We start from the raw sequence: 20,599 nt of genomic DNA, 5'->3' as shown, positions 1-20,599 counted from the left end.
TCACATCACGTTACCATGTCGCAGGTTCTCAGGGATGTGGTGGGAAGCGGGAGCTGCACACAAAGGGACCACAAGATGCCTGCATCCAGCCTGGCAGTGACAACTTGTTTTCCTAGCTGCCACATTTGATGGCTACACGTTTCTATCCGGGATCCGGTGGTGACGCCAGAAAGCAAAATGCTTAAGAAAGCACAGTTCCAGCTGACGATCTTCACAAACACACATTTCAGGAGCAGGGGAAATGGCACCTGTGAGCCTTTTGCTCTGGGGTACAGAGGGATGACCGTGTAAATGGAGACTGGCATGTCCGACGGGAGAGGTGCTGCACCGTCATCCCCAGACAGTGCCAGGAATAGAAAACCACCATGTCCGGTCTGGAAGCCCCATATGGCACCACAATGGAGGAGAGCAGACAAGAGTGGATTTCTCTTCTCTCCATCACCACTGCCACCCTCGCTGCCTTACCCCGTAGGAGCTCTCATCCTCGGAGGATTTGTTCCTTCAGATAAAACTGAAAGCAAGGGGGAAGAGAGCTGAAAATAGCAAGAGGTCCAACGCTGTAAACACATTACCAAAAGCACTTCTTGGTTCTGCATATGGGCTCCAGGCTTGCAGGCAGTGCAAGGAAGGGCACGTTTTACAACCATCCCAACTGCACAGCAATTAGCACCACTTCACAAGGCGATGGGCAGTGGGTACAGCCTGTGCTGTATTTTTAGCCCCTGTTTTGTTATCATTCCAAATCTTGCCCCTTGCAGATGCAATACCGATACATTTGATTTATTATCTATAATGTCAAAACTGAAAAGGTTAATAACCGTTATTAGTGAGTGCAAATGAGGCAAGATTATCACTCCAATGCTGATGCTGCCAGTGGGAGCAAGTGTAAGGACGGGCAGCCACGCTCAGGCACTGTCGGCATTCCACCTGCCTGAACCACAAGTTCTTGGCCACAGCCATCACCACAGGAAGGTTACAGAGTGCAAAGCAGCTCCACCAAACAAAGATTATCCCCAAACCCGGCCAAGCACCATCCCACAGGCACATCACCGGCAGCGCTTCCCAGCTGAAGGCTCAGCCTCAGCACTGCACTGAGCTGTAACAACCACATTGATTCACCTCAGAGGGAGCTGCATTTCAGTTTGGGTAAATTTATCCTTAAGAATGAGCTGCAGACTCCAGCGATGCTAAAGCTCCTCTGAAAGGAAGGCCGGGGGAGGGAAAAGAACATTACAAATATACTAACTCTCCACCTAGCTCGTCTCCACAACAGTTGGCAGCATTATCTGCTTCTTCAGTAGTTCAAAAGAAAAAACACCACCACCTCTAATGGGATACAAGGAGGACTATTTTTATAGATATTGTGCTCATATAAACACCATAGGTTTATGCAAAAAGCCCTGTCAAAGCAGCAATCTGGAAAAGAAAAGCTCTGGAGCTCCCTGCAGCACCACTGCCTGCTCTGTATCACCGGGAAAGGGGCAAAAATCACCACTGGCCAAGGCCAACACCACCCTGTTTCCAATGAAAGGGCCTGGACCTGTGTGTACCAGCAGTATGTTTAGCTTGATGCATGTGCCACAGGCTTAGATGTGAAAAGTCCCACAGGTTCCAATAGTTCTGGAATATTAAAAGATTCTCTCGGAATACAAAACAGTAACATATATTTGGAGAAATACACAGAAGTTATTAAAGATTTGAAAATCAGACCAAGAAGGTTTTGGCAGGAAGGTCAAAATATACAATTAAACCATAGTATTAACTGCTGTGATAGATGTGCCATCAACACTCCCATCTGATTACAAACTTGCTTTGCTGCTTTGGAGGTGTCTTCTAACCTGAAACACAAACCAAAGCCCTGCATGTACTTTGGGATGTACTTCACACTCCTTTCCACAACAAAAGTGTTAACAATACACAGGTTTAACTCGTATGTAAAAACCCCAAGATCAGATCATACCTTGCAGGCATCAACTGCTGATCCCATGTGTGTTTGTAGGGTGGGAGACACCTTAAGAAATTAATTCAAACAAAAAGATCATCATCATGTCTATTGACTATTTTTAAGGTGCAGGAACGTTTAAAACCCCTGTTTATTGTGCAGATTATATGCCATTTTATGCTCTTAAAAATCAGGTTTAATTTCACCATTTTTATGTAATCAACTCTGCCTTGGTGATTGTTTTTCAAACAGATTTAAATCTGAAAAGACCTGTATTTACATGAGTCATTACAATTCGAGTTCTGTGCAACAAGCAACTGCAGCAACTACTCTGCTGTCTTCTTCTTTATTAAGTATAGCAATCCAGTGGGAAGGAAGACCTGCAAATATGACACGGAATATTTATGCTCAGTGCAACATTCCCAAGAATAAAAGAACTGTTTTGAGAGGCAGAGGTGCTCGAAATGAGACAGGTAGCACTAGTGATGGGCTAAAAACTCCTCCTTTGCATGCAGAAAGGTCAGGGGCTGGCCTGCACTTAATTCATTTGTCAGGTTTGAGAGGCTTGTCATTCAAAATGTAGGCAAAAGCTTAGCAAAGCTAAACCAACATCATTCCCAAAGTAATTAGAGGTGGGGTCAAGTCTTTTCCCTCTCTCCTGCTCTGGAGGAAATAAAAACTGTGGAAAACCACAGAACAAAAAAAAATCCAAACAAAAACCCCAACCACACTCACAAAACAAAACAGAAAAAAGCTGCAACACACAAAACCAACCACAACACCGGCGGGGGGGGGAACCATATGTTTTCCTGCTTTGCTCCAGGATGGAAATTCGGCAGTTGAAGAGTTAAGAGATGCTCTAAAAGTATCTCACCCTGATATGCTGAGAACTTGCTGGGATCTCACGGAGAAACGGGTGATTCTTACATACCATATGTTCTGCAAACGCTTGCAACAACACAGAGGGGAGCTGGGATGGAAATCCACCTTGGCTGCTGAATTCCCTGTGCTCTCTACAGCGGTGGAGTCCAATGGACAGAACTGGTTTAAATCCAGCAATCCCCACCCCAATGCAGCAGCCTCAGGGTGCCCATCCCAGCTCCACCTGAGCCCCATGAGGCTTTCCCACCCCTCAGCAGCCCTACAGCCAGGGCTGCATTGTCCTCAATGTCACCTCCCCTGCTCTTGGTTTCTCCATCTCATGGTGGGGTGGAGCAATGGAGCTGTAAAAACTTGGAGGAATGACTGGAAATGGGCAGGCACAGCACTTCCACTCTCTGAACTTCTCTGGGGTACTGGATTCAGCCCTGCCACACCAACACAACAAGGACGTGGAGCTGTTAGAGTCCAGAGGAGGCCATGGAGATGCTGCAAGGGCTGGAGCAGCTCTACTCTAGAGACAGGCTGAGAGCTTTAAGGTCCCTTCCAACCCAGACCTGTCTGTGATTCTTTGATTATATGAAAGATACTCCATGGGGGTGCAAGGCTGGACCTAAAGATATTATTGGAGATGGTTTGTTCTGGTTTGTCCCCTGCTCCCCAAGTATCACTTAGTACGTTGTAACCAACCCTAGCTAGATGCCAACAAAGGCAAGGCAGATCCACTTCTATTACATTTGTAAGTCAAGGTAAATCCTCTATTGCTGCAGACCTCCACTTGCTATAGACCCAAGTGATGGCCATCCCCTGGATTTCCTTACCAGTTGAGCACATAACATTATCCAGGCATCACTGCAGCACTGAGGCAGGACAGAGTCCCTGCACCACACTGGAATATGACTGTCACCATAAAGTCACTTATTTTACAGCTACAGGTATGCAGGAGGCTTAGCATTATTTCTTGTCCGCTGTATTCTGCTGCAAGGGAAAACTCACTGTTGCACTAATTTCACTATTGTGCTAATATATTCAGCCAATAATATCCCAGAGGGAAAAAGATAACAAAAGCACCAACGAGAACTAGCAAATAACACATCATGTTGCCACAATGTACATCCAAGCTATTGTGAACTTCTCTCTTCAAGAGTTCCACATCAAGAATTCATTATCGATGAAAACTACAGAGAGAATATGATCATTTTATTGTTTATTATATATGCCATGTATTTTATATGATATATCTGGATGAGATTATAAAAGACCAATCACCTTTTAAAATCTATTGCCATTTATAGGACTTGGAGGTTAACTTGCATACCTTGTCTGTCCCAGTTTCCCCCTAGGAATTTACATATAATACTTCTTTCCAATAGGAAACCTTTGTTGTCTACCGCAGCTGTGTGCAAAATCCATACAAACCAGGGAAAACTCTTTGACTGTACTTGTGCCGGTATCTCCACAAAAACAGCCTGGAAAAACACAAGAACTCTGATGATCTTTTCTCAGGATTGCTTATTTTAAATGCTACTCGCAACACAGGGAGGTAAAAAAACATTCTTACAAACAGCAAATTGTGAAGGTGATGACATCCCTCTGCAAACAGTAGCTGCTGCCAGCAACTAGCCACACTTGTTTTAATTCCTCTTCACCATACCTACATTTTAAGGAATACTCCTTTTAATCAGAGCAAGAACACATGAACTGGGAGGCCCAAGGATTACACCCTAAAAGCCACAGTAGATAATGGTGCATTTTTGAGAACAGAAAGCTCGTTCTCTCATTGTCAAGGAAAAAGCCAAAACACCAGAAAACCCAGAATCAACTGCACCACAGCACCCAAACCAAAACAACCCCTAAATCCTTCTACCAGCTCCCCCCCCCAATATTCAGAAAGTAATGGGAAAGGGGAAAGGGAAGGAAGACAGGAACTTAATCAACTCCAAATTCAACCTCTACCTGTACTTCTCAGCCAGAGTAGCCCAGGCTGAAATCATTAACTGGGAACTGATCACCAGCATTTATAGAATCACAGAATAGTTAGGGTTGGAAAGGACCTTAAGATCATCCAGTTCCAACCTCCTGCCATGGGCAGGGACACCTCACACTAAACCATGTCACCCAAGGCTCTGTCCAACCTGGCCTTGAACACTGCCAGGGATGGAGCATTCACAACTTCCCTGGACAACCCATTCCAGTGCCTCACCACCCTAACAGGAAAGTACTTCTTCCTTATATCCAATCTAAACTTCCTCTGTTTAAGTTTTAACCCATTACCCCTTGTCCTGTCACTACAGTCCCTAATGAATTTAATGAATTTAGGACATCTTTTGCTAACTTCAGACACTCAAATTCTGCGATGCATTTTTTGCAGAGGTATCCAGAAATATGGAAAATGTGAAAGCAAACATGAATGTCAAAACGTTCATTCCAAGGCGCTCAAAATGCTTTCCATGCTAAATTATCACATACAAATATAGGCAATATGGGGCTGATTACTTACAACTGGGCTTTTCTTCCCAAATTTGATGCATTTGATTTTTAGAGTTAACAACATATCCTCTGAGATGAGGCTCTAAAGCTCATGTCTCAATATGCTGCATAGTCAGTTCAAAATGAATTAAGAGATTACACATTGAAGGTCACATAAATATCTACAAGGACTGGAAACAATTTTGTAGTGGGAAAGAAAAAAGCTTAAACCTTAAAAAGAAAATATTCCAGTGCCACTGGAATATTGCTGCTGAAGAGTGAACTAATGCCCTGTGTTGATTTTGGATACCATACCCGGCCAGACACCCAACATCATCATCAAAATCAACGTGACAAAAGGGCTCCTTTGAACTATTACCTGTGAACTACATGCATGCTCACACACATGGAAACAAACTGGAAAACATGGGAAGTTTGGAATCATAGAATGGACCAGGTTGGAAAAGACCTTTAAGATCATCAAGTCCAAACGTTTCCCATCACTGCCAAGGCCACCACTAACCCACGTCACTGAGGGCCTCATCAGCCTGTTCCCATGTCTGACCACCCTTTGGGGAAGAAATTGTTCCCACTATCCAATCTAAACCTGGCCTGGCACAGCTTGAGGCCCTTTCCTCTTGCCCTATCACTTGTTACTTGGGAGAAGAGACAGATCCCACCTCACTATAACCTCCTTTCAGGTAGTTACAGAGAGCAATAAGGTCCCTTCTATGTCTTCTCCAGACTAAGATAAGAGTATTCCCAAGCAAACCAGCTGGGTTTTGGCTAACGTTTGGAATATTGCCCTCGGAGAGGAAGGAGGAAAGAAAGAGAATATCCCCTCACGCCGAAGTGCAGTGGCTGCAGCATTCCATGGAGACAAAGCGAGTGGACGCTAAATGCCAGAGCGCGGAACGGCACGGGAGATAATGCATGCACACAGCATGCACTCCTCACTCCAACTGGTTATCAGATTGTAACAGCACTGCGGCATCCAGGAGCGGGGATGTGCTGTTTTGTTCACATTTTAATGTGCCATCTTGCAGTAGATGCTTGCACAGCAGAGTAAATACAATCTCTATATATACCCTGCGTGGGAGTCGGGGGTTATTTCTGACTGTCTTCATTACACTTCATTGCCAATTTAAATGGAAAAAAAATAAACCCCTGCACAATTCTCAAAGTGATTTCAGACTGATTTTGATAATTATTTCCAGAACCTTTTCATTATGCAATTTGAAATACTTATTGAAAGCTCTCTTACAAAGTTATCCCTGCTGAAAGTCAAGCAAACCAGACGAGCTAAACCTTCTCCCTCTTCTTTCTTTAGCAATAAACACAGACGTGACTAACATTCAGTGTTTAGCCCCCGAGAACAGTTTAATAATAACGCTGCATCTTGCTTTATAGGGAGGGAGCTAAAAAAGAAACTCAAAGGCTAATAGGTACAAATATTGTGCTTCAATTGCAATACATAAATAGTCCTGAACTGTAGCAATGTAACTGATAGCAGCAATCTGAAAGATGTGGGTTTTGGTAACCCTCAAGCTAAAGCCGATTAGGTTTAGTTACACAGGTCCTTCGTGTATTTTTGTGCTGCTGTACCAGTTAAATTGACCTCTACAGGCATGTGTGTTGCTTTTATCACTTAATGGCTTCACATTTTCAACCCAACTTAGGCTAGCAAAAGCAAAACAAATAAGAAACTCCCCCCCAATGCAGCGTGTGTGTTAAACCCACCTGTGGAAAGGGAGAACCGCAGTGGAATACTGTGCACCAAAACCCAGGGAATGCCAAGCAATTAGCACGATGGCAGGAGGACGGGAGAGCTGTCAGGCAGGATGCTGGGCTCAGAAGTGGAATTACAGTTACAGAGGCTGGGCAGGAGCAAAGCCAGGCCACAGCCCACTCTGCTGCTGGAGAAACCAGGCAAGGAAGGGCTTTTTGCCTTCCCACCCTGCAGTGGTCAATAATGAGCGTTTCAGAGGGGACACAGAGCTTGCAGGGCATGATGACAATGCTGCACAAAACCCAAGGAAAAATTCCTTCCCAGCATTTCCTTCCTTCTGACAATTGCCTGCCTGTATTCGGCTCTACTACATATAAAAGCAGCAACTCTCAATGACGTCCTTTGTAAATCCAGCCACTTCATTCTGATTCACCCATTCCAGCACTGCGACTGAGCCCAGAGCTGGGCCATATTTCCTCTCCGCAGTGATATTGCAACCAGCCAGACACTCTTTTCACAGAATCATCATAGCCTGGTTTGGGTTGGACAGGACCTTAAAGCTCACCCAGTTCCAACCCCCTACACAGGCAGGGACAGCTTCCACTAGAGCAACTTGCTCCAAGCCCCATCCAACCTGGCCTTGAACACTGCCAGGGATGGGCCATCACACACACTCCATGCGGCAACTTTGTAGAACAGCAGAGACCTGAGAAGTTCATTGATGATGGGTCTTTTGCATTTGAGGATGCGAGCCCAACCAGCATGTCCACACAGAACAAACCCCCTTAGCTGGAACAGGGGATAGCTGCCACCAAAGACAGGCCCCAAAAAAGCAGGAAACACAGATGGGAAAACTTGGTTTGAAATTTTCTTCTGCTAGAACACATTTATTTGCCTACTTAGATCATCCTAACTTTAGGGAAACGTCACTGCATAGCTAAAGGGAAGTTTTAGTCAAGTTCTAAATATGTGTATTTTCCTGGAGCTTCAAGGAAGCAGAATTAGTCAGTTATGGCTACAGGCCATAAAACTTAATTACTTATGTGAAATACACTTAAATATGTAACTACAATTGCTAATGGAGTGCCCAGCCCCATAAATCCATAGCAATTCAAAAGGCTGGCATCAGACAGGCAAAACACTGGAGGCTGTTCCCAAAGGAATAACCACCTCTTCAGAAAGAGAACTCAGAAATTAGTTCATAGGTATACAATGGTGAAATGCAATCAGGAAACAATAAGGAAGGAGGGCGGGCAAAATGGTGTATCTTTATAACACGTGGCACATCAAGAAAAGGACAGTTTGGGTAATGGGAAAAGCAAGGCAAGAGGAATCAGTCCACAGAGGAACAGCCCATCTCCTGCCTCTGGGAGATTCAAAGGTCATGGAAAACAGAATTCCACCAGAAACATGAGAAAGGCATCAGCCAAACCCACCAGAAAACTTCACAGGTGCCACAGAGCAGTAACAAACCTTCAAGGTATGAAAGAACAGTGGTAACTGCAGTTTGCCGTTTAGCAGCGTGAATCTATGGATTTTAATGACAGGGTCTCATTTACATTTAACAATCAGTGTACTAGAACATTTCTGGAAAGTGGGGATATTTTCTTGTCTCAGTAGGAATATATAGAAATTTCTTCTTGATTAACAATGGTGTGAAGGAGTTCTGCCCTGAAATCTCAGTCCCTTGGTTGCTCTCTGGAGCTGGATGGCTATCGACACACCAAACTGCCATCCTGATGAGAAAGCTCTCCAAAATCCAGCTGCTTGTAATAATTATGTATTTAACAATTCTTCCACAAGAATAACATTATAAAGCACCTCACATGTTATTGTTCATTTATACCACACATCTGCTTTAAAAAACATTAACAGCCTATCTTGTTCTTAATGACACATTTTAGATGTGACTTTCAAAAGCACTTACAGCAACTTAGGAGCATAAATCCCACTGATACACAATGGTATTTGTGCCCTGAATGCCTGTAGCCATTACTGAAAATCTCATTCTTTTCCAGAGCTTTGGAGTTATTCCAGAGGTCATACACATAGAAAGAAATGGCAAGTGTCACAAGGTATTTCATATTTTACAGAAATGCTATGCAGCTTTAGGACAGGCATCAAGAATACTGAATACATGTACTTAAAACATTAACGGGGAGTTTAGGAAGAAGGGAAAGGCTTGAGTCAAATTTAGCCAGTAAATTTGGAGATTAGGTGGATCTCTCTTGCATTCAAGCTGGCAAAAGTGGGATTCTCATTCATTTTCATTTCACTGGCTCCTGGGGTGCCATGTAACTACACATTCCCCAGAAATACCTCCAGCACTGCACACCAGAAATGTCTTCTCCATCTTTGACAGGAATAATTAGAACTTCAGGCCTTAGTTACAGCTAAATTAAACTGTTGAACAGATTAACAAGGCCATTTAAAATGCATATTTTTGAGCAAGTCCTAATTTACTTCACCAAGTAGAGGAAACCCCACCCCTGATTAACAACAACCTCACTTACCACGAGGCACTCCTGCGATCCTCTGCTCAAGCACCGGTTTCCTACTAAAAACAGCTTTCCATGGACACATTGGTTGGCAATGTCACCTACTCCCATTGAGAACCATCACAGATGGGAGATGGCACAAAATGTTAAGGAAGTTGCACGTGTATATGTAATTTTAAATGGAACAGACAAGCCAGCTTGCAGTGGCTCTTGCAGCCATCACTGCTTCAGGTTTTCCCAGATCATGGAAAATACAATAAATAAAATCACTGCAACACTAATTCATGGATGAACATCCGAGTTCTATTCCAAGAAACAGTTTTATCTCCCAAAAGCTATATAGGGAACCTGGTTGGATTGTATAATTCAGTATCATAGAATCCTAGCCTGGTTTGGGTTAAAAGGGACCCTAACGCTCATCCAGTTCCAACCCCCTGCCACGGGCAGGGACACCTTCCACCAGATCAGGGTGCTCCCAGCCACCGTCCAGCCTGGCCTTGAGCACTGCCAGGGATGGGGCAGCCACACATGAGCACACAAGCTTTTTTGTTAGATTAACTAACTTCTGCAGCCTGATTCTCACCCCCCTCACTGACAGAGGGGGTGCTGAGAGCCTGCAGCACCTTTACACAACTGGGTGTCAACTTCCTTCTCTCAGTTTTACTTTCTGCGAAAGAAAGGATTAAAAGATCTGTTACAGAACATCACTGGTACAGAGCAGGGCCCCACTCACTGCTCTCAAAGAAATTGGCTAAAGCTGAGGGACACCAGCAGTGTTCAGCACTTGTGCACAATTACACAGACATGTGATGCTTCTGTGTTACATTTCTACGTATTGCAGAAATGCTTCTTCATGACGCAAAGTGCACGGGACCTTTTTAAGGACACACTTAGAGGCTGTTCTGCTATTCTGTCATTAACTGAGAAGCAAGAGTAAACCAGAAACTTCCCAGAGAACACAAAGAAAATCTTCTGCTCCAAACACCTGCTTATACATTGCTCACAATCAAGGTTTTCACAAAGCCTTATCCTTTTACTCCCTCCTCCCCACTTCCATACCATCACTTTTGGCTTGCTAATTTAATCTCTTGAACACTTGTGCACACTTACTGGTTTGACTTACGTTATTTGCTTAAGCCAACGACAAGCTCCAGGTAGTTGCATAATGAGAGCCAGACCATAATGAATTTTATGGTACTCCAACATTACAGGCTACTGCATTCTGTAAGAGGCTACTGCAAGCAGTAAAACAGTCCTGCAAGAGCTCTGTGTGCCTCGCTTTGCTGAGCTCTCAGCCCCACTGGCTGCCAGCACATGGTCACTTCCAGCACCTCGCCAGCTCCTGCATCCCTGCTCCCTGTTACCATCTGCAGCTTGAGACACAGCCTCCATGCCAGGAAAGCAAAGGATACAAAGCAGGGGAAGCCAGGGAGACAAATCAAACAGACAGGCAGTGCCCAAGCTTTCCTGCCAGGACCAGTACAGGCCAACAGGATCATCCAACCCTGAACAGATAGCCACGCTCTTCCGGGGATGGGACAAGCATTGGAGCTGGACCTGTGACTACCAAGCTGTGCAATAATCACAACCACTACCTTTGCTTCTCCTTAAAAGTAGCACTGCTGCTACCTGATTCCTTGCCAGATCCTAAACCCATACTATGATATTCAAGAGACACCATTGCCAAAGAGCATCCCAGGCTAGAGCTGTATTTCTTGTCCCCTGCATCTCTAGCTCTCCTTCAGGCACAGCTTGTCATCCCTAGTTTTTTTGCTGGACTACCGTTCTTCCCAGGAGGGATGGAAAGAAGCCAGGAATAGCAGTACAGCTGCAGAAGATGGGCTGTCATTGCTCCTGCCCCAGCACAAGCATTAGCTTCAACCTCTCAGCAGGCACTCCAGTCCCAGGGCTGTGCCCTCACCCACAAACCCGCACAAGCTACTGAACCCCAACTGTCCGGGTCACACACATACATCTGGCAAGTGACTTCTAACTCCTGATTAGAATTGCTGATCCAGTATTAAAAAGCTGCATATCATTTCCATACACCCTTGATTCTTTCTCTTACACTCGTGGCCCTGGATGTACTTCCGATACGTTTCGAGACTCTCGAGAGAGAACGCACCTGAGATGTCGAACCAAGACCTTGAGTAGACTCACTGCAAATACACTGTTCAACCCACTTAATCCTTAATTAGAGTTTCATTTGCTAATGTTAGGCTTCAATAATTAGCTCAGGAGAAACTGTACAAGCAGATACCAGGCCACCAAGGACTTTCTCCACACGCACCTCTGCTGCTGTGGCTGCACCATCGCTACTACACTGCTGCTGCAGTCACATCACCCTACCTATTGCTCAGCAGGAGAAGGAGCCACCCTTCACCAAAATATCCACCATGAATCTTCTACACAAAACAAATCATCTACAGAAAAGGTAACCGACACCTGCTTTGAGCTAGAAAAATAATCCTATCTCCTTAATGTCTCATATTGTTACCCTGCTAATCTGGTAGTTTATGCAGACCCCCAAGAGCAACCTACCTCTTGGAACACTGTTGTGGAAAGTAACGGAACCACCGAAGGGAATGGGCTCAGGTAGGGCTTTCCCAGCTTTGCACTCAGACCTACAAACGGGGTCTTCATTGTTTTCAATGGCAGAGGGCTGGAACGAGATATGCTTTAAGGTCCCTTCCAACCCTCAGCATTCTATGATTCTATCATAATTGAGGTAGGTGGAAAAAGTAAGGACTAAAGAGAGGTTTCACCAGCTTAATTCATTCAAAGGTGTCCTCAGTAAGCCGTTACACCTTCCATATGCTGCTGCTGTCCTTGTCTGCAAAACTGCTGCCCTGGGAAGAGAGAGCACTTTGCATTTTGGCACTTTGGTTTGTTCTCTGGATTTGTCTGTGCACAGACAAAACATCCGCTGGTGGGAATTAGCAAAGCTTTGAGGTTTAACTCAAGGGCAATTTTCAGAAATCTTCTGGAACATTTTGGCAAAAGCCAAACACAGAATATCTCAGAAAAGAAACACTTAAAGCCACTAGGAAGAGCTTTAAAAAATAAGAATAAAGCATGACTTGGATGATCTAAAGGACTCAGTCCTCATTACACTATTTAATACCTTGCATGTGCATTCCCTGCTCTGACAGAGGCCTGTCAGCAGTCCAAAGCAACTTCAACTGAGTCGGACACTGAATTGCTGACCTCTTCCCACCAGTTCAGGCACCAGCATGCCCAGTGAGCCTGCGCATGGTGTCCTGCCACCCACTGCCCAACCGAAGGGACGGAATCATTCCCAAGAAGCTGAACTACTGATTTTGTGAAACAGCAAAAGTCACGATAGAAGAGATCTTGTGGAAGGAAGGTTTAAGTGTGCAGTGAAGCTTTCCCTGCCGACTGTTCAAGTCATTCCTGTAACTGTACAATGTACACAAATGACATGAATAATGTGTCTTTCCAAGGTGCACTCACCCTTGATTCCTGCATTCCTTTTGACACTGTATGTTTCTTTTGTATCTATAAAGCAGGTTTGAAATGGAAAGAAAAGCAAAATACTACATTATAAAGCACCAACTTTACTAATTCACAATGGACTAACAGTGAAGATGGAAACATTCATTTTATTACTTTCAAATTATAAAGCATAAGTGAGTTCACTTCATATTAAATTATGTAACTACCTTGTCCTCTGCCTGTTTTTTTATCCCTGAACTACAAGATGTTCAACCAAACACAACATGGAAGCAATCCATGCAGCTTTAAAAACAATAAAGGCCCCTTCCAAACATGCTGCTCTGGTTTCATCATAGGTCACCAGCAGTCACTTCTACACCAGCTCCAGACCCACTGAAACCTTCCATTAGATTCTGTAGGAATCTAATCCACTGTTTCACTGATTCACAAATTCACTGATTTCACTGATTCACAGATCATATTCACTGTTCCTGAAGCATCTATCTGGAAAGTGCTGATTTTAATGGTATTTTTACTACTAACAATGCTATAATCCATAAAAGCATGAGCTTATGGGTTTCTTTTCTGCAGTAGTGTTTAGCTGACAATAATTTTGTGGGCCACGGGCTTATAGAGCAGGGAAATCCAGTCACCAGTTTATACTGAACTCCCTCCCATCAAGTGCCAGGCAGCAGTACCTTTGCTGACCCATCACCATTCCTTCAACTCATCCACTTGACAATTCAGGTCTCCTCCCCGTCATTTACCTTTATGTCTTATTTTATTAACGTTACTTAAACTACAGTTATCTTACATGTACTTATCTATAATCCCTTTCCATTAAGCATCCATGAAATTGTCTCTAGAACCTTCCTGTAATTATGACTTGTTCAACCTTATACCAGTTACTCCCAGCCTGCAAAGGAAAAGTGGAAAACTTACACTGAACAACCTCAGTTTCTGTTCAATTCCAATAAGAAGCCTGTTTTCAATTCTTGCAAAACAGAAACTAATATTGGAGAGTCCTGGACATCCAAGGCCACCATGTTCTCTGGGTAAATTAAAAAATGATTACATTTAGGGTTTTCAAAGGACAGCAAGAACTGTAGAGGAGATCTGGTTAACCTTGAATGAAAATCTTGAATAGGGCTATTGGAAACACATAGAGTGAAGCAAGGTATCAGGCACCGAACTATCTTCAAATCATCTTCTTTCCCACACACATTTCAGTCAAAACACAGTGACCTTTGCTAAAATGAACCCATTTCAACACTGCTGAACCCAGCCCCAGCGGGATATACATCACCATCATACCTTGAGCTCTTTTATGCTTCATAACTAAATCCCAGGCCAAACACAACCAGCTCAGAAGGAATCTGCACAAACTATCACAACTGAAATCTTTTTGCTCCACAAAACTTACCCTGGGACCAGCAAATAAAAATTTATACCAAAAAGTAGCTACCAAAACAGAAAATACTCTCTTTTTTTTGCCTCTTAATGAGCATAAATTCAAGACCTCCTGTTAAACAGCATTACCCAAGCAAGTCAAACGCTTTGGACCATGAATAAGACAAAGTCTTGCTCCTGTTGCTTCACTAAATGCATTCGGCTTTTATGAAATACAAAAGCTACTCTCACATAATCAAGGCTGATGGACAGGTTTGTATTCACTCACAGACTACAGTCACCTCTCACGCTATTACTTTAGCACCTAATATAATGCATTTAAATGATACACGGGTCCACAGGCATCGGGATTTGCTTTTTGATCTATTTACCAGCATGTTGGCAGTTCTGATGCATGCTTTCCAGAGGCATAATCTTAAAAATACAGGAATTACACCTTGTTCTGACTTAAAAGTTGCTACAGTATTTGGCTAGACAGATACCCAGTTCCAGACTTTAAACTGCCTGATAGACCTTGACAATGGGGTTGCCTTTAATGCATCATCTTGTAATGCAATAAATTTCGCTTGAAACCTCTTCAGCTGTGCACCAAGATGTGTATGTTGCCATACAGAAAATCTGACATGAAATACTGAATTAATCTTTCAAAAAGTAAATTTAATAAATTAGTTGCTCAGAGAACAATTGTCTTATGACCTGGAAAACACACTTCCAATGAGAGACTCGAGGAGATAATCTTATTTTAGGTTATTGAAAGGTAATTTAAGTGAGGAATAATTATGAAGTATGACTACACAGGCAATGGGTTTCAGACGACAGAACAAGGTATGAGACTAACAGCCACAGTCCTCCGATTTCAAACTGGAACTGCAGTTAATAAAAAGCTGAGATTCTAACCTGAAGTTAATATTCTACCTCAAACCACAGTGCAGGAAGTTTTGAAGGTGTAACCTGAGCACCCAGTAATCAGAAAACAAGCAGAAGGCTCTAACATTTCTTACTAAAACTTGCACGTTTCTGATGCCTGTGTTTCTGCACGCTTGCTTTTTTGAATTCACATGCTTTGCTCCATACAAAAAACTCTTCCTTTTTTAAGCTAACATTATCTGCCAGCCTTCATGTTCATTGCTTCACATTATAATTCCCCCCCTTTCATTTATGCGCTGCCGATGGTATTCATGAACATCCTCCGAATTCTTATCCTTCTCCTCCCTTCCCACCTCTCCCCACACAGACATTTTCTTCTTAACACACAAACATATGAATCAACCCAATGATATGGCCACTTCCCATCAGGGAACATCACCAGCATCCAGCCTAGATTTAGGTATACATTTTTAATGTATTCCTCTGTCGGCAGTGCTTCCTTCAGTCGGTCTCCTTGCAGATGGACACATGCCCACACCCAGGAGCACGAGCTGACATACATAAGGCTGCCAATACCAATTCCACACACTGTCTGCAGATGCTTACAGCCTACCAGCACCAGCTCTATTCCTGGGAAAGAAAACCAATGTTTTCAATAGAACACAGTCTCCCCGCTGCAGGATGCAGCTCTCTGCATATATCTGCTAACAACATCGCAGTATTTCTCCACCCCCTCCCCATGTTTCTCTTTTTTGTCAAGCTCTCCAGCATTTGTTCTGGGATCTAATTAAGGTCCCTTATCACCATGGCAAGAGGGGGGCAAGGTCTAACAAAACAGCATTAATGAACTGATTGTTTTCATCGGGCACATACAGAGTTATAATCCCCAAGCCTGGTACATATCTACACTTGGAAAAAATAAATAGAGCTAAAGAACTCTGTTGTTTACGCTTTTCCAAGAGTTTAACTAGAAGCCCATGTAAAACTGGCATAATCCAACAGCACCTTAGACCTATGGGAGATATATTCCAATTAGGACAGGCAGCTTCATTTTGTTTGCTCTTCTGAGCATATGCAGAAGTCTTGCGCCTACCATCTGACTCTTCTTCAAAGAGATGAGCTTCCAGTAAACTTCATTAGTTAGATGCCATTTTATAGGTAATTCAGAACCTCTTCCCACCTTTCTGGGTTATTAAATCTATTAACATCCCAGGATATTGTTATGTAAGTACTGCTCATCTCCATTATGCAGCTGAATTAGAAGAGAGCTATTAGAACCAGGTTTGCCTTGTTTCATCTCATTCTCTGTGTGAACTCAGATACCAGAAGCGAGACAACCTTCAGGGGATGCAGCTTTTGATGCTGAAGACAAGTAAAGGAGGACAAAAGAGGTCCATGAGGGGAAAGCAACAGGGGCATTTTAGGTGAGCGCTGTAAGGGAGAAGGTAGTGTTTTCTTGCCCTACAGGAGTAAATTCTTCACTCCTCCCAATATTTATCTCCTTGTTCTCTCCATCTTCAACCTAACTTCCAGTCACATCCAAGGATTTCAATACCACCTACAGTCAACCTAGACCAACACATGTTGCATCCTTGGAGGATGCCCTCCAAGAAATGTCTGGTTTTGATTCTGAGCTCTACCCCCTCTTGGTTTGGGTTCAACTGACTCCCCAAATGGTTTTTGAAGAAACTGCTAAGAGAGGTAATTTCTGGACAAGAAATCAGTCTTGGCCAAAAGTAACCTGCAGAAAGATCTCTCTACCTTTTACTGGAACAGAAGTCTTCACAAGAATATCATGAACCTTTTAATTAAGCATGATGGCTCCTCTATGTCATATAAAAGGGAAGAAAGTTCTATAGGCCAAACTGTGAAAGGCTGCCTTATTTTTTCAGCATAGGAGTATGCAATCTGAAACATGCAGGCTCTGTTTCACTCGAGAGAGTCTAACAGTTGGCTGGTCCAAAAGGCTTTGACTGCAGTCACACTGGAGTTACTCGTCCTTAAAGAACATGCCTGTGGTCACCACCTCGTCTCAGTACTGGAGATAAGGGCAGCATTTCTCTCTCAAGATCTCATCTCACATCTCCAGGTCCATCCCCCTGTACTCCTGTTAGCCTGTCTGCTTCTCAGCTTTCTCTAAAGACACAGCTAACATTGTAAGAGCTGTAAGGATCCTCCCGGTCTAAACACCTTCTTTAAATAGATGCAATGGAGCATCATTGCAAGTATGTGTCAATGCATACATGACCCACAGACATTGCTCAGCTGGGAAAGCAGCAACCATGAAGCTTCATCAACATAAGGCTCTTTGCCTCCTATTCATATTCTGTGTAATAACACACATACTGAAAATCTGAATCTCAAATACAGGAGAAAATACAACGTTTTGCAAAAATTTATGCATACTGGAAGAGCCATGGGATACTGCACACAAGCAACAGGAAAATGTGAGAAGACTCTAGCAGGAGAGGAAATATTTCTGCTAAAAGAAACAGAAAAGTGGTTTTAAAGCAGTAGTTGTGACAAAGATCAACACTGAGAGACTTCTTCACACGCTTCTCAAACCTTAACTAATTTTCACAACACTCCTGGGAAGCAAACACATCCTTAGTAATAATCCCATTTAAAAGTGGGGCAAGCAAGACAAAAATGATGGCACAGTCATATGACTAAGACAGAAGTCAATGTCGGTGCTAGGGTTGGAACTCAGTTTGTTGGCTCATGTGCTCAGACCTCTAAGTGATACCTCCTGTGCACTTTAAATGTCAACTGTTCCACTGTCATGATGCATTTCAGAAAATAAAAGCTAATACCAGAGAGAGGGACAGCAATTAAGCCCACTGCTTCAGAGCATAGGCTCACATCCCACCTGCTTAAGTACTTGCCTGCCCAGCCCAGCCTGCTTGGTCATCCTCCCTTCTACATTAAATAAAGTATCCTCTAGTGTAAATGAGTTCTTCTGCTCAGAAGAGCATTAAACAATGCAAATAACACCCATCATGTTATTTGTTCCCTCATCCTCTCTGCAGGAGAGAAGCATGTGCAAGGGTTGTGACGGGTTTTAATATATATGTGTTTGCAGTCAGTGTGGCAAAGACGACCATAACATGACTGAGAAGAATACAAATACTAGTATACATGTTGCTACATGTTTGTGTTAGATGGCAAAGGCAAAGAAACACCCCTCGCATCCAAACCAGCATTTGGTTTTGTAGCTGTCCTTCCAATGCTCATGCTCTGACTGTCCTGGGCAAGCACTTGTTCCAAGACACTGCTTTTTTCAACAGAGTGGATTAAGACTACAAAGTCTTGCTGTGCCAAGGAAGCAATGTTGCCAGCTACAGTCTTGATCTGGAAGACCTGTTAGGTCTTTTAGCTATCATCTGCACAAGACACTCACCTTCCTGAAGATAAAGACATTGAACTTCATTCAAACTTGGCTGGGTTGCAAGTGGGCTACAGCACAGCAGGGTGCACCCCATCCTCCCCCAAGTCTGCCTGAACACTGAGGATGTCACGATGCAGTGTATCACACTGGTGTTAGATGGGACTGAAAAACTCAGCTGAGGTCACTAATGTTCACCATCATGAAACAGCTCCAATCCCACAGCGATAAAGTATCACTCAAATGTACTGCTGGAACTCAGTATCACCTGAGCCAGGAGCATTCCTCAGCCATGGAGTGAAGGACCAGAGGGAAAGAGGTCTTCTATCTGAGACTTCATAACTAAAATGCTTTCAATGTCCTACTCACCCCACCAACAAAACCTATGTGTAACTTGGTTTGGGTTTAAATTTTGGAGGTTGACTCTTAATAATGTTTCTTGTCCAAGAGTGCTCAACCTGATTTTATTTCAGGCACACCCATTACACAGCTATTTATTACAACATTAATGGCTAACTTTTCAAAATAAAATGGCTGCAAAATTCAGAATGAGGCTATTCATCTATAAAATACAGACTTTTTTTTTGGCTCAAACTCTCCCCAGATGTATATCCAGTCACATTGATAAATGCCACACAATTACAACTCTGGCCTATTGACTTTACTTAGCCAATGCCACTCAAATTCTAGAAGTCCTGTGCTTACAGAGATACTCTGCACATACAATTCAGAAAATAAATACAATATATAGATGTAGTAAACAGATTTGTAATGAATGTTGCTTATCCCCATCAACTGTACTGATGAATAACGCTGTTAAAACGATCAGATCACCCACCAGCTACGAGCACAGCCTTCCCATGTCCAAAAGCCACGTGCTTCTCCCATTAGTTGCTCAAAACTAATTGTCAGATGTAATTTTCAGTCAGCAGTTTCTTCCTTCCTCCTCCTTAATATATTCCTTTCGCATGCATTCCCCACAGCACCTGACTTGCTCAGCAATCTTGCCTCCCTTCCTTACACACTCATGCATTATGTCTTAGACCTAATCTCTCCTTACAGCTTTTGAGCAGAGCTCTTCCAGGCAGCTGACATTTAAATAAGCTCTGTATTGACTTTCCCCTGCTCTACCTCGAGTCCTCCTTGTTTTCCTTATGCTCATATTCCAATTCAGCTTCTGTGCAGCTCCTTCTGAGGGTGACGGCAGTGGAACCCGACTGATAATCAATAAAGACCTTCACCCCGCAACCCCTCCTGCAAGCCCAGCAGGAGATTCCCCTCTCTTTGCATGTACAGTCACCATTTTGGATAAACCTGAAAAGGGAGAAAAGAAGGGGTTTGCCACCCCTGCAGCTTGTTCCTGACAACGTTAAAGCCTCTCAACTTGCCTTTAACTCGCATTAAACTGATACAACTTTTAATTAAAAAAGTAATTTTGAAAAATGGCTTGTGCGGCGCGGAAGGTGCTGCTCAGGCAGCACCACTGATCCCTCGAGTTCTGCAGCCTTCAGTTTAATAAACTGAGTTTTCAAGAGTAAACACAGCTTGCATTAGCACAAACCTGCTAGTTTAGACTATGATTTTCCAGCCGTTTTTCGCCAGAAGAGGAAGTTTTCAGTGCGCTACACACTAAACATTGCCACGGGTGTCACTGGACAACGGAAAGGGAGAAGACTTCCAGCCAAGGAAGTCCCCCTCCAGCCAAGGAAGCCTTGTCCAACAGGTGAGATGCCCTCTGCCACCCAGGATGGTGACATCCAGCACCAACACAGCTGTAAGGGATAAAGGCACAACAAGGACTGTCATACAATTTCCACCCGAGCTTCTGCATCATCCTACACTCACACAGCAGCACCTGCCTTCTGCAGCTATAATTTATGCTTTATTTTGCCTAATTCACTCTTTCCTGTAGTAGGTAACCCAGCAGAGGGGAAGGGCAAAGGGAAGAACAAAAGCAAAACAAG

General features: G+C 43.5%; 1 protein-coding gene across 3 annotated transcripts in view; it reads right to left on the bottom strand.

The window, feature by feature from the left end:
• The window catches only part of NEXMIF (neurite extension and migration factor), a 163,118-nt gene that overhangs the window by 131,896 nt on the left and 10,623 nt on the right, over window positions 1-20,599 (bottom strand). The window lies entirely within an intron of this gene.

This window comes from Pezoporus flaviventris, unplaced genomic scaffold (assembly GCF_033815535.1).
Source record: "Pezoporus flaviventris isolate CSIRO_AGI_PZ_B2104156 unplaced genomic scaffold, CSIRO_AGI_Pfla_v1 ptg000005l, whole genome shotgun sequence".
NCBI lineage: Eukaryota > Metazoa > Chordata > Aves > Psittaciformes > Psittacidae > Pezoporus > Pezoporus flaviventris.
Note: the sequence above shows the minus strand (reverse complement) of the source record. Positions and strands in the feature narration are given on the sequence as shown.